The following is a 13,828-nucleotide window of genomic DNA, read 5'->3' as shown; positions in this document are numbered from 1 at the left end:
TTGTTCTCCTATATTAAGCATTGTAATCTCTCATTTTGTAACACATCAACATATTATCTAATAGAAGAGAATCCGATTTCCCCTCTCTACTTGTGTTCTTGTTCATATTAACAATGTAGAGAGTTTAGGATTAGCGGTTAGGGGCTGCCCTTAAGGCAGCCTATTCTCTTCTCAAATCCACCTAAACTCTTCTTATTTACTGCTTTACTTAGCCTAGATTACTGATTCTTAATCCTCCTTCTCCTAAGTACACAAACTCTAAGTGTTGTGATACTAGAAGAGGATAAGTCTCAAACTAGTGCTTCTCCTAGTTAGGATCCGCTTACTCTCTAGTATTTGGGTTCTATCTAGCTTGTTTATGGGGAGTTCATCACAAGTTGATGTTCTCTCCTCCCCCTTGAGAATGAGTTAGTTTGTTGTGGGTAAAGGGGGATTCATTCACCAAGTGTTTGTCTACCCTCTCTTGTGAGCTTTGTCTCATAAATCCCAACAAAGCAATGATTTCTTGGTTTTAGCCTGTTTTGGGACAAAATGGGTATAAGTGGCTTTTAAACTCTCCACATCTATCTCAAACTCTTATAATTAGTTAGTTGCATTGGATTAAGACACATTTTAACCCCAGAAACACTAACATAGCTGTTTACAGCTTCTAAGCAATGTTTTCTTGGTTTTAGCCTGTTTTGGGACAAAATGGGTATAAGTGGCTTTTAAACACTCCACATCTATCTCAAACTCTTATAATTAGTTAGTTGCATTGGATTAAGACACATTTTAACCCCATAAACACTAACATAGCTGTTTACAGCTTCTAAGCAATGTTTTCTTGGTTTTAGCCTATTTTGGGACAAAAAGGGTATAAGTGGCTTTTAAACTCTCCACATTCATCTCAAACTCTTATAATTAGTTAGTTGCATTGGATTAAGACACATTTTAACCCCATAAACTCTAACATAACTGTTTACAGCTTCTAAGCAATGTTTTCTTGGTTTTAGCCTGTTTTAGGACAAAATGGGTATAAGTGGCTTTTAAACTCTCCACATCTATCTCAAACTCTTATACTTAGTTAGTTGCATTGGATTAAGACACATTTTAACCCCATAAACACAAACATAGCTGTTTACAGCTACTAAGCAATGTTTTCTTGCTGTTAGCCTGTTTTGGGACAAAATGGGTACAAGTGGCTTTTAAACTCTCCACATCTATCTCAAACTCTTATAATTAGTTAGTTGCATTGGATTAAGACACATTTTAACCCCATAAACACTAACATAGCTCTTTACAGCTTCTAAGCAATGATTTCTTGGTTTTAGCCTGTTTTGAGATAAAATGGGTATAAGTGGCTTTTAAACTCTCCACATCTATCTCAAACTCTTATAATTAGTTAGTTGCATTGGATTAAGACACATTTTAACCCCATAAAAACTAACATAGCTATTTACAGCTACTAAGCAATGTTTTCTTGCTGTTAGCCTGTTTTAGGATAAAATGGGTATAAGTGGCTTTTAAAACTCTCCACATTCATCTCAAACTCTTATAATTAGTTAGTTGCATTGGATTAAGACACATTTTAACCCCATAAACACTAACATAACTGTTTACAGCTTCTAAGCAATGTTTTCTTGGTTTTAGCCTGTTTTAGGACAAAATGGGTATAAGTGGCTTTTAAACTCTCCACATCTATCTCAAACTCTTATACTTAGTTAGTTGCATTGGATTAAGACACATTTTAACCCCATAAACACAAACATAGCTGTTTACAGCTACTAAGCAATTTTTTCTTGCTGTTAGTTTGTTTTGGGACAAAATGGGTATAAGTGGCTTTTAAACTCTCCACATCTATCTCAAACTCTTATAATTAGTTAGTTGCATTGGATTAAGATACATTTTAACCCCAGAAACACTAACATAGCTGTTTACAGCTTCTAAGCAATGTTTTCTTGGTTTTAGCCTGTTTTGGGACAAAATGGGTATAAGTGGCTTTTAAACTCTCCACATCTATCTCAAACTCTTATAATTAGTTAGTTGCATTGGATTAAGACACATTTTAACCCCATAAACACTAACATAGCTGTTTACAGCTTCTAAGCAATGTTTTCTTGGTTTTAGCCTATTTTGGGACAAAAAGGGTATAAGTGGCTTTTAAACTCTTCACATCTATCTTAAACTCTTATAATTAGTTAGTTGCATTGGATTAAGACACATTTTAACCCCATAAACACTAACATAGCTGTTTACAGCTTCTAAGCAATGTTTTCTTGGTTTTAGCCTGTTTTGGGACAAAATGGGTATAAGTGGCTTTTAAACTCTCCACATCTATCTCAAACTCTTATACTTAGTTAGTTGCATTGGATTAAGACACATTTTAACCCCATAAACACAAACATAGCTATTTACAGCTACTAAGCAATGTTTTCTTGCTGTTAGCCTGTTTTGGGACAAAATGGGTACAAGTGGCTTTTAAACTCTCCACATCTACCTCAAACTCTTATAATTAGATAGTTGCATTGGATTAAGACACATTTTAACCCCAAAAACACTAACATAGCTGTTTACAGCTTCTAAGCAATGTTTTCTTGGTTTTAGCCTGTTTTGGTGCAAAATGGGTATAAGTGGCTTTTAAACTCTCCACATCTATCTCAAACTCTTATACTTAGTTAGTTGCATTGGATTAAGACACATTTTAACCCCATAAACACAAACATAGCTATTTACAGCTACTAAGCAATGTTTTCTTGCTGTTAGCTTGTTTTGGGACAAAATGGATATAAGTGGCTTTTAAACTCTCCACATCTATCTCAAACTCTTATAATTAGATAGTTGCATTGGATTAAGACACATTTTAACCCCAGAAACACTAACATAGCTGTTTACAGCTTCTAAGCAATGTTTTCTGGGTTTTAGCCTATTTTGGGACAAAAAGGGTATAAGTTGCTTTTAAACTCTCCACATCTATCTTAAACTCTTATAATTAGTTAGTTGCATTGGATTAAGACACATTTTACCCCCATAAACACTAACATAGCTGTTTACAGCTTCTAAGCAATGTTTTCTTGGTTTTAGCCTGTTTTGGGACAAAATGGGTATAAGTGGCTTTTAAACTCTCCACATCTATCTCAAACTCTTATAATTAGTTAGTTGCATTGGATTAAGACACATTTTAACCCCAGAAACACTAACATAGCTGTTTACAGCTTCTAAGCAATGTTTTCTTGGTTTTAGCCTATTTTGGGACAAAAAGGGTATAAGTGGCTTTTAAACTCTCCACATTCATCTCAAACTCTTATAATTAGTTAGTTGCATTGGATTAAGACACATTTTAACCCCATAAACTCTAACATAACTGTTTACAGCTTCTAAGCAATGTTTTCTTGGTTTTAGCCTATTTTAGGACAAAATGGGTATAAGTGGCTTTTAAACTCTCCACATCTATCTCAAACTCTTATACTTAGTTAGTTGCATTGGATTAAGACACATTTTAACCCCATAAACACAAACATAGCTGTTTACAGCTACTAAGCAATGTTTTCTTGCTGTTAGCCTGTTTTGGGACAAAATGGGTACAAGTGGCTTTTAAACTCTCCACATCTATCTCAAACTCTTATAATTAGTTAGTTGCATTGGATTAAGAGACATTTTAACCCCATAAACACTAACATAGCTCTTTACAGCTTCTAAGCAATGATTTCTTGGTTTTAGCCTGTTTTGGGACAAAATGGGTATAAGTGGCTTTTAAACTCTCCACATCTATCTCAAACTCTTATAATTAGTTAGTTGCATTGGATTAAGACACATTTTAACCCCATAAAAACTAACATAGCTATTTACAGCTACTAAGCAATGTTTTCTTGCTGTTAGCCTGTTTTGGGATAAAATGGGTATAAGTGGCTTTTAAAACTCTCCACATTCATCTCAAACTCTTATAATTAGTTAGTTGCATTGGATTAAGACACATTTTAACCCCATAAACACTAACATAACTGTTTACAGCTTCTAAGCAATGTTTTCTTGGTTTTAGCCTGTTTTAGGACAAAATGGGTATAAGTGGCTTTTAAACTCTCCACATCTATCTCAAACTCTTATACTTAGTTAGTTGCATTGGATTAAGACACATTTTAACCCCATAAACACAAACATAGCTGTTTACAGCTACTAAGCAATTTTTTCTTGCTGTTAGTTTGTTTTGGGACAAAATGGGTATAAGTGGCTTTTAAACTCTCCACATCTATCTCAAACTCTTATAATTAGTTAGTTGCATTGGATTAAGACACATTTTAACCCCAGAAACACTAACATAGCTGTTTACAGCTTCTAAGCAATGTTTTCTTGGTTTTAGCCTGTTTTAGGACAAAATGGGTATAACTGGCTTTTAAACTCTCCACATCTATCTCAAACTCTTATAATTAGTTAGTTGCATTGGATTAAGACACATTTTAACCCCATAAACACTAACATAGCTGTTTACAGCTACTAAGCAATTTTTTCTTGCTGTTAGTTTGTTTTGGGACTAAATGGGTATAAGTGGCTTTTAAACTCTCCACATCTATCTCAAATTCTTATAATTAGTTAGTTGCATTGGATTAAGACACATTTTAACCCCATAAACACTAACATAGCTGTTTACAGCTTCTAAGCAATGTTTTCTTGGTTTTAGCCTATTTTGGGACAAAAAGGGTATAAGTGGCTTTTAAATTCTTCACATCTATCTTAAACTCTTATAATTAGTTAGTTGCATTGGATTAAGACACATTTTAACCCCATAAACACTAACATAGCTGTTTACAGCTTCTAAGCAATGTTTTCTTTGTTTTAGCCTGTTTTGGGACAAAATGGGTATAAGTGGCTTTTAAACTCTCCACATCTATCTCAAACTCTTATACTTAGTTAGTTGCATTGGATTAAGACACATTTTAACCCCAGAAACACTAACATAGCTGTTTACAGCTTCTAAGCAATGTTTTCTTGGTTTTAGCCTGTTTTGGGACAAAATGGGTATAAGTGGCTTTTAAACTCTCCACATCTATCTCAAACTCTTATAATTAGTTAGTTGCATTGGATTAAGACACATTTTAACCCCATAAACACTAACATAGCTGTTTACAGCTTCTAAGCAATGTTTTCTTGGTTTTAGCCTATTTTGGGACAAAAAGGGTATAAGTGGCTTTTAAATTCTTCACATCTATCTTAAACTCTTATAATTAGTTAGTTGAATTGGATTAAGAAACATTTTAACCCCATAAACACTAACATAGCTGTTTACAGCTTCTAAGCAATGTTTTCTTGGTTTTAGCCTGTTTTGGGACAAAATGGGTTTAAGTGGCTTTTAAACTCTCCACATCTATCTCAAACTCTTATACTTAGTTACTTGCATTGGATTAAGACACATTTTAACCCCATAAACACAAACATAGCTATTTACAGCTACTAAGCAATGTTTTCTTGGTTTTAGCCTGTTTTAGGACAAAATGGGTATAAGTGGCTTTTAAACTCTCCACATCTATCTCAAACTCTTATACTTAGTTAGTTGCATTGGATTAAGACACATTTTAACCCCATAAACACAAACATAGCTGTTTACAGCTACTAAGCAATTTTTTCTTGCTGTTAGTTTGTTTTGGGACAAAATGGGTATAAGTGGCTTTTAAACTCTCCACATCTATCTCAAACTCTTATAATTAGTTAGTTGCATTGGATTAAGATACATTTTAACCCCAGAAACACTAACATAGCTGTTTACAGCTTCTAAGCAATGTTTTCTTGGTTTTAGCCTGTTTTGGGACAAAATGGGTATAAGTGGCTTTTAAACTCTCCACATCTATCTCAAACTCTTATAATTAGTTAGTTGCATTGGATTAAGACACATTTTAACCCCATAAATGTTGGTTTAAATTGAGTATGCGGAAGCAAATTAGAGAGAATGTGAGATAAAATGAGAGCTTGTATTAGAATAGCTTTTACAATGTCGGCCAAAGGCCTTAAATAGAATGAAAACTAGGTTAACAATCCCACCAACTCGACAACTTGTAGATAGAGACATGAAGAGAGAGAAGGGAGCGATCCCAAGATAGAAAGCGACGTGACCTTGTCTCCCTAAGGGAAGCTATCTCGTGACTCTTATCCTCCAACGGTCACATTCTTCTTCGAGATCCTTCTAATGGGCTTGGTATTGTTTCCAACCCCAAGCCTTCTCATTTCTCTCAATAGGCCTCAACCTTAAGGGTGGCCATTAGGACGATCGTACGGACGTCCGTACGGACAACCTCCAAGTCTTAAGTAACATGGTCAATACTCCCCCTCAAGCTTAGCCAAGTGAAACGGCTAAGCTTGGAACCCGCACAAGACCACCTCGTTAAAAACCTTAATATGGAAAACCACATGGGATAAAACCATATCAAGGAAAAGAGTGTGCTCTCCACGGGTTAGAGGAGTCTTCTCATGGATGTGTAGGATCGACTAGTCCAAGTTTGCTAGAGATATACTCGCAAATCTGTGGACTAGTGGCTTTTGTGAAAATATCGGCCAGTTGGTCCTTGCTCGGCGTGTGACACGGTAAGACAACCCCTTCTTCAATCTTCTCTCGCACTGTGTGGCAGTCTACTTCGATATGCTTGGTCCTCTCATGGAAAACAGAGTTGGTTGCTATATGTATTGCAGCCTTGTTGTCACAGTGCATAGTGATGGGTTCATCTATCTCCACTCCAAGGTCCTTGAGAAGACCTTTGAGCCAAGTTAGCTCGTTTGTGAGCTTCTTCATGGCCCTATATTCTGACTCGGCACTTGATTGAGACACCACCTTCTGTTTCTTCGACTTCCAAGTGACTAGGTTCCCACCAACAAACGTACAGTATCCTGTTGTAGACCTTCTATCGGTTGTGTCGCCCGCATAATCCGCGTCGCAATAGCCAACAAGCTCGGTATTGTTGTTCTTTCCCATCCAAATGCCGCGGCCAGGGCTTCCCTTTAGATAGCATAGGATCCTCTCAACAGTGTTCCAATCAAAGTTTGTTGGTGCTTTCATGTGCTGGCTTACTTGGTTCACAGCATAGCACAGATCCGGCCGTGTGATGGTGAGGTAAATCAGCTTCCCAACCAGCCGCCTATATCTGCCCACGTCCTCATATGGCTCAGCCAACTTGTTCGGTAACGTCTTCATCTCCCCCTTTCGCTTGACCTGGTAGCCTTCTTCTAGTGGCGTAGAGACCGGTTTAGCCCCCAGCTTACCAGTTTCCTTGAGCAAGTCCAGCATGTACTTCCGTTGGGAGAGAAAGAGTCCTTCCGGCGATCGGGAGATTTCAATCCCAAGAAAATATTTCAGTTCACCGAGGTCCTTGATGTCAAAGGCTGAGTGAAGGAGAGTCTTGGTAGTGGAAATACCTTCCTTGTCATCGCCAGTGATGATTATATCATCGACATAGACGAGCACCACGACGCGACCGCCGGCAGTCCGTAGAGTGAACAATGTGTGGTCGGCTTCCGAGCGTCGAAAACCATTGGTGCGAAGTGTCGAGCTGAGTTTGTGGTACCACGCCCGAGGGGATTGTTTGAGGCCGTAGATGGCCTTGCGAAGGCGGAGAACTTTGCCCGGAGCCACAAGATGTTCGAAGCCCGGAGGTGGGTGCATATACACTTCTTCTTCAAGCTCCCCCTGAAGGAAGGCATTCTTGACGTCCATCTGCCAAAGGTCCCACGAGAGGTTTGTAGCCAAGGAGAGAACGACACGAACGGTGTGCAGCTTGGCGACCGGGGCAAACGTGTCCGTATAGTCGGTACCGTATGTTTGTGTGAAACCGCGAGCCACAAGGCGAGCCTTATAGCGCTCCACGTCGCCATTGCTCAGGTACTTAATTGTGAAGACCCATTTTGAGCTGACCACCTTCTTTCCCTTGGGAAGATCCGCTTCGTCCCAAGTGTGGTTCCGGATCATAGCATCGGTCTCAGCATCAACCGCCGCTAACCACTCTTTGTGCTCTTTGGCTTCATCATAGGTTTGAGGAACGAATTGAGCATCAATCTTGGTGAGGAAGGCAGCGTGTTCCTGAGGAACCAGGTCAAGTGAACACACCGCTTGGATAGGATGGGCCACGGCCTGATTGTTGTAGTAGACCCGCTTATCTTTCCATGTCGAAGGATGAAACTTTAGACGTTGACTTTGCCGGGGAAGAGCAACCATAGATTCCCGTGGGAGAGCATCGGTTGAGGTCACGAGATGATCATTGTCCTCATGAGTAGGCTCGGCACATGGTTCAGCCGGAGGAGGAACAAGCGGCACGGAGGCATTTTCTTGAACTTCTTCTTCTACGGGTGAGATAGCGGGTACATCCGGTTCATGTGAGGTCGGAGTAGGCTGAGCATGGCTCGACGGGCTTGATGGAGTGGTGATGCCGAGGTGATCGAGGAGGAACCGTAGGTTGGCCGAACGATCAGAGTTGGACCGAGAGAGATCCTTGAGACTGTCCCAATCCTTTGTCGCATAGTATCCTTGGTGTTCAAGGAACCGCACTTCTCGAGAGATATGTAGGCGGCCAGCAGCTGGATCATAGCACTTATAGCCCTTCTGACTTGTCGAGTAGCCAATGAACATACATTTGGTGCTTTTGGCGTCGAGCTTAGTCCTTTGTTCCCCTGGAACCAAAACAAAGCATACACACCCGAAAACGCGTAAGTGATCCAAAGATGGTTTAAATTGATTGAGTACCTCATATGGAGGTTTGTCTTGTAGAACTTTGGTAGGAGTCCTATTAATCAAGTAGCAAGCCGTCATGACAGCATCTCCCCAGAATCGTTTGGTGACATTGGTTTGGAACATCATCGACCTCGCCACTTCCATAAGGTGCCGGTTCTTCCTCTCGGCCACGCCATTCTGTTGGGGCGTATATGGACAACTCGTTTGTTGTAGAATGCCGTGTTTGGACAAATGATCTTTGAGTCTATGACTGATGTACTCTCCCCCATTATCTGATCTTAGTACCTTTATTTTTGCATTGAAATGATTAGTAACATAATTCTGAAAATTAACAAATGCATCATAAACCCTATCTTTAGATGGTAACAATGTGAGCCAAGTATATTTTGATTTTTCATCAATAAAAGTCACAAAATACTTGTTATTGTCTCTAGATAGGCATGGTGAGGTCCAAACATCAGAATGTACTAAGTCAAAACAATGTTCATAAATGGTAGTAGATTTAGGGAAAACCGATTTGCAATGTTTGCCAAGAATACAAGGTTCACAACTTGAACTATCAAAAGAAAATTTAGGCAACATTAATTGAAAAGCTCTAGAGTGAGGGTGGCCTAGTCTAGCATGCCACACTTCACTTGAAATACTACTAAGGTCCGATTTAAAAGAAAACATATTAGGTGAACTTGATGAGTTTTTCTCTAGGACATAGAGATCTCCCTTAGCATCTCCACCTCCAAGAATCTTGCCAGTCTCAATATCCTGAAAATGCACACTGTTAGGACCAAATATGGTATAACAATTCAAATCGGTTGTAGCTCTCTTAACCGATAATAGGTTAGAAGTAAAATTAGGCATAAAGAAGGCCTTTGAGTTCTTATCAAACAACTTTAAATCTCCTACACCTTTAACTGGTATCCTATCCCCATTTGCAATAATCACATTTCCCACAGTCGGCTTTATGTTGTGTATAAGGCTCGGGTTACTTATCATGTGATGAGAAGCACCCGAGTCTACAACAAGCGTTTTACTAGGTTGTGAAGCGAAGAAAGTGATACCAGATTCCTTTAGGGCTGCGATGGACTTGATGAGGGCCTCCAGGTCTGATTTCCTCACAAGATCTCTAAGAGAAGCCGCCATGGCCGTAGCCGCCGCGTTGCCTTGGTTTGCTGCACCGAAACCTTGGCCGCTTGGTCCTTCTTGCGAGATATGCGCCTTGAACTTAGCCGGTTTGAGATGAGGGTGAAGGATCCAGCACTTGTCCTTCATGTGTCCCTTCTTCTTGCAGTGGTCGCACACCATTGTTTTCCGGTCATCTTGCTTGTAGACTCCTTTGTTCGCGGTAGCCAAGTCGTCCTTTTCACAAAAGAGACCAAGTGAACCTTGTTCCTTTTGCACTTGAGAACACACGTCTTCAAGAGTAGGTAGCTTGTCTCCACGGAGGATGTGCTTAATCAGGTCATTGAACGCCGGATTGAGAGTGAGCAGGAGACCAAACACCTTGTCTTGCTCCTTTCGTTCATTGAGGATGGCCGGATCGATAGTACTTGGCCGGAGCATCTCCAACTCGGCCCACAATGACCGGAACTTCCCAAAATGCTTGGTAAACTCCAAGTCTTCTTGATGGAGACCGTTGATAGCCTTCTTGACCTCAAATACCCGAGTCAAGTTGGTCACGTTCCCATACACATTCGCTAGCGTCTCCCATAGTTCTTTGGCCGTCTCGCAGTACGAGTAGGCTTCAAGAATCGGTGCGTCTAGCGAGTTTTGGAGAATGGCAAGCACGGTCTGATCTTCTTGGAACCACTTGACTTCCTTCTCGAGATCAGCCTCCTTGTCTTCTTCCGTTCCTTCTTTACCGTCCTCCTTAGTGGCTTTCTTGGGGAGTTGGTCCGTTTCTACATGGATCCAAAGTCCTCGGCCACTGAGAGCGGTCTTTGTGGTTCTTTTCCACAACAGGTAGTTTGCTCCTTTGAGCACCACCGGGGTAACAATAGGCTTGTTGTTGTCCATTGTTAGGTAGAGTAGCGAGAAAAACGATAGAGTAGCGGATAGAATGAAGCGCGAATGAGTGAGTAGAATGAAGAATAGAGTAAAGGAGTAGTATACGAGTAGAGAATGCAAAGTAGAATCAAATAAGAACAAGAAAAAGAAGAGGAGAAAGTTTATAGAACCATGGATCAATAAACTTGCTCTGATACCATGTTGGTTTAAATTGAGTATGCGGAAGCAAATTAGAGAGAATGTGAGATAAAATGAGAGCTTGTATTAGAATAGCTTTTACAATGTCGGCCAAAGGCCTTAAATAGAATGAAAACTAGGTTAACAATCCCACCAACTCGACAACTTGTAGATAGAGACATGAAGAGAGAGAAGGGAGCGATCCCAAGATAGAAAGCGACGTGACCTTGTCTCCCTAAGGGAAGCTATCTCGTGACTCTTATCCTCCAACGGTCACATTCTTCTTCGAGATCCTTCTAATGGGCTTGGTATTGTTTCCAACCCCAAGCCTTCTCATTTCTCTCAATAGGCCTCAACCTTAAGGGTGGCCATTAGGACGATCGTACGGACGTCCGTACGGACAACCTCCAAGTCTTAAGTAACATGGTCAATAATAAACACTAACATAGCTGTTTACAGCTTCTAAGCAATGTTTTCTTGGTTTTAGCCTATTTTGGGACAAAAAGGGTATAAGTGGCTTTTAAATTCTTCACATCTATCTTAAACTCTTATAATTAGTTAGTTGCATTGGATTAAGAAACATTTTAACCCCATAAACACTAACATAGCTGTTTACAGCTTCTAAGCAATGTTTTCTTGGTTTTAGCCTGTTTTGGGACAAAATGGGTATAAGTGGCTTTTAAACTCTCCACATCTATCTCAAACTCTTATACTTAGTTAGTTGCATTGGATTAAGACACATTTTAACCCCATAAACACAAACATAGCTATTTACAGCTACTAAGCAATGTTTTCTTGCTGTTAGCCTGTTTTGGGACAAAATGGGTACAAGTGGCTTTTAAACTCTCCACATCTACCTCAAACTCTTATAATTAGATAGTTGCATTGGATTAAGACACATTTTAACCCCAAAAACACTAACATAGCTGTTTACAGCTTCTAAGCAATGTTTTCTTGGTTTTAGCCTGTTTTGGTGCAAAATGGGTATAAGTGGCTTTTAAACTCTCCACATCTATCTCAAACTCTTATACTTAGTTAGTTGCATTGGATTAAGACACATTTTAACCCCATAAACACAAACATAGCTGTTTACAGCTTCTAAGCAATGTTTTCTTGGTTTTAGCCTGTTTTGGGACAAAATGGGTATAAGTGGCTTTTAAACTCTCCACATCTATCTCAAATTCTTATAATTAGTTAGTTGCATTGGATTAAGACACATTTTAACCCCAGAAACACTAACATAGCTGTTTACAGCTTCTAAGCAATGTTTTCTTGGTTTTAGCCTGTTTTGGGACAAAATGGGTATAAGTGGCTTTTAAACTCTCCACATCTATCTCAAACTCTTATAATTAGTTAGTTGCATTGGATTAAGACACATTTTAACCCCATAAACACTAACATAGCTGTTTACAGCTTCTAAGCAATGTTTTCTTGGTTTTAGCCTATTTTGGGACAAAAAGGGTATAAGTGGCTTTTAAATTCTTCACATCTATCTTAACCTCTTATAATTAGTTAGTTGCATTGGATTAAGACACATTTTAACCCCATAAACACTAACATAGCTGTTTACAGCTTCTAAGCAATGTTTTCTTGGTTTTAGCCTGTTTTGGGACAAAATGGGTATAAGTGGCTTTTAAACTCTCCACATCTATCTCAAACTCTTATACTTAGTTAGTTGCATTGGATTAAGACACATTTTAACCCCATAAACACAAACATAGCTATTTACAGCTACTAAGCAATGTTTTCTTGCTGTTAGCCTGTTTTGGGACAAAATGGGTACAAGTGGCTTTTAAACTCTCCACATCTACCTCAAACTCTTATAATTAGATAGTTGCATTGGATTAAGACACATTTTAACCCCAAAAACACTAACATAGCTGTTTACAGCTTCTAAGCAATGTTTTCTTGGTTTTAGCCTGTTTTGGTGCAAAATGGGTATAAGTGGCTTTTAAACTCTCCACATCTATCTCAAACTCTTATACTTAGTTAGTTGCATTGGATTAAGACACATTTTAACCCCATAAACACAAACATAGCTATTTACAGCTACTAAGCAATGTTTTTTTGCTGTTAGCTTGTTTTGGGACAAAATGGATATAAGTGGCTTTTAAACTCTCCACATCTATATCAAACTCTTATAATTAGATAGTTGCATTGGATTAAGACACATTTTAACCCCAGAAACACTAACATAGCTGTTTACAGCTTCTAAGCAATGTTTTCTGGGTTTTAGCCTATTTTGGGACAAAAAGGGTATAAGTGGCTTTTAAACTCTCCACATCTATCTTAAACTCATATTAGTAGTTAGTTGCATTGGATTAAGACACATTTTACCCCCATAAACACTAACATAGCTGTTTACAGCTTCTAAGCAATGTTTTCTTGGTTTTAGCCTGTTTTGGGACAAAATGGGTATAAGTGGCTTTTAAACTCTCCACATCTATCTCAAACTCTTATAATTAGTTAGTTGCATTGGATTAACACACATTTTAACCCCATAAACACTAACATAGCTGTTTACAGCTTCTAAGCAATGTTTTCTTGGTTTTAGCCTATTTTGGGACAAAAAGGGTATAAGTGGCTTTTAAACTCTCCACATTCATCTCAAACTCTTATAATTAGTTAGTTGCATTGGATTAAGACACATTTTAACCCCATAAACACTAACATAACTGTTTACAGCTTCTAAGCAATGTTTTCTTGGTTTTAGCCTGTTTTGGTGCAAAATGGGTACAAGTGGCTTTTAAACTCTCCACATCTATCTCAAACTCTTATATTTAGTTAGTTGCATTGGATTAATACACATTTTAACCCCATAAACACTAACATAGCTGTTTACAGCTACTAAGCAATGTTTTCTTGGTTTTAGCCTCTATTGGGACAAAATGGGAATAAGTGACTTTTAAACTCTCCACATCTATCTCAAACTCTTGTAATTAGTTAGTTGCATTGGATTAAGACACATTT

At 38.8% G+C, this 13,828-nt stretch overlaps 1 long non-coding RNA gene across 1 annotated transcript in view; it reads right to left on the bottom strand.

Annotated features, from left to right (window-relative positions):
• Positions 1 to 13,828, bottom strand: part of LOC147938105 (uncharacterized) — a 158,266-nt gene that overhangs the window by 74,704 nt on the left and 69,734 nt on the right. The gene's annotated exons all lie outside the window — the stretch shown is intronic.

The sequence above is a fragment of the Camelina sativa genome, chromosome 9, assembly GCF_030686135.1.
Source record: "Camelina sativa cultivar CO46 ecotype springtype chromosome 9, ASM3068613v1".
Taxonomy (NCBI): Eukaryota; Viridiplantae; Streptophyta; class Magnoliopsida; order Brassicales; family Brassicaceae; genus Camelina; species Camelina sativa.
Note: the sequence above shows the minus strand (reverse complement) of the source record. Positions and strands in the feature narration are given on the sequence as shown.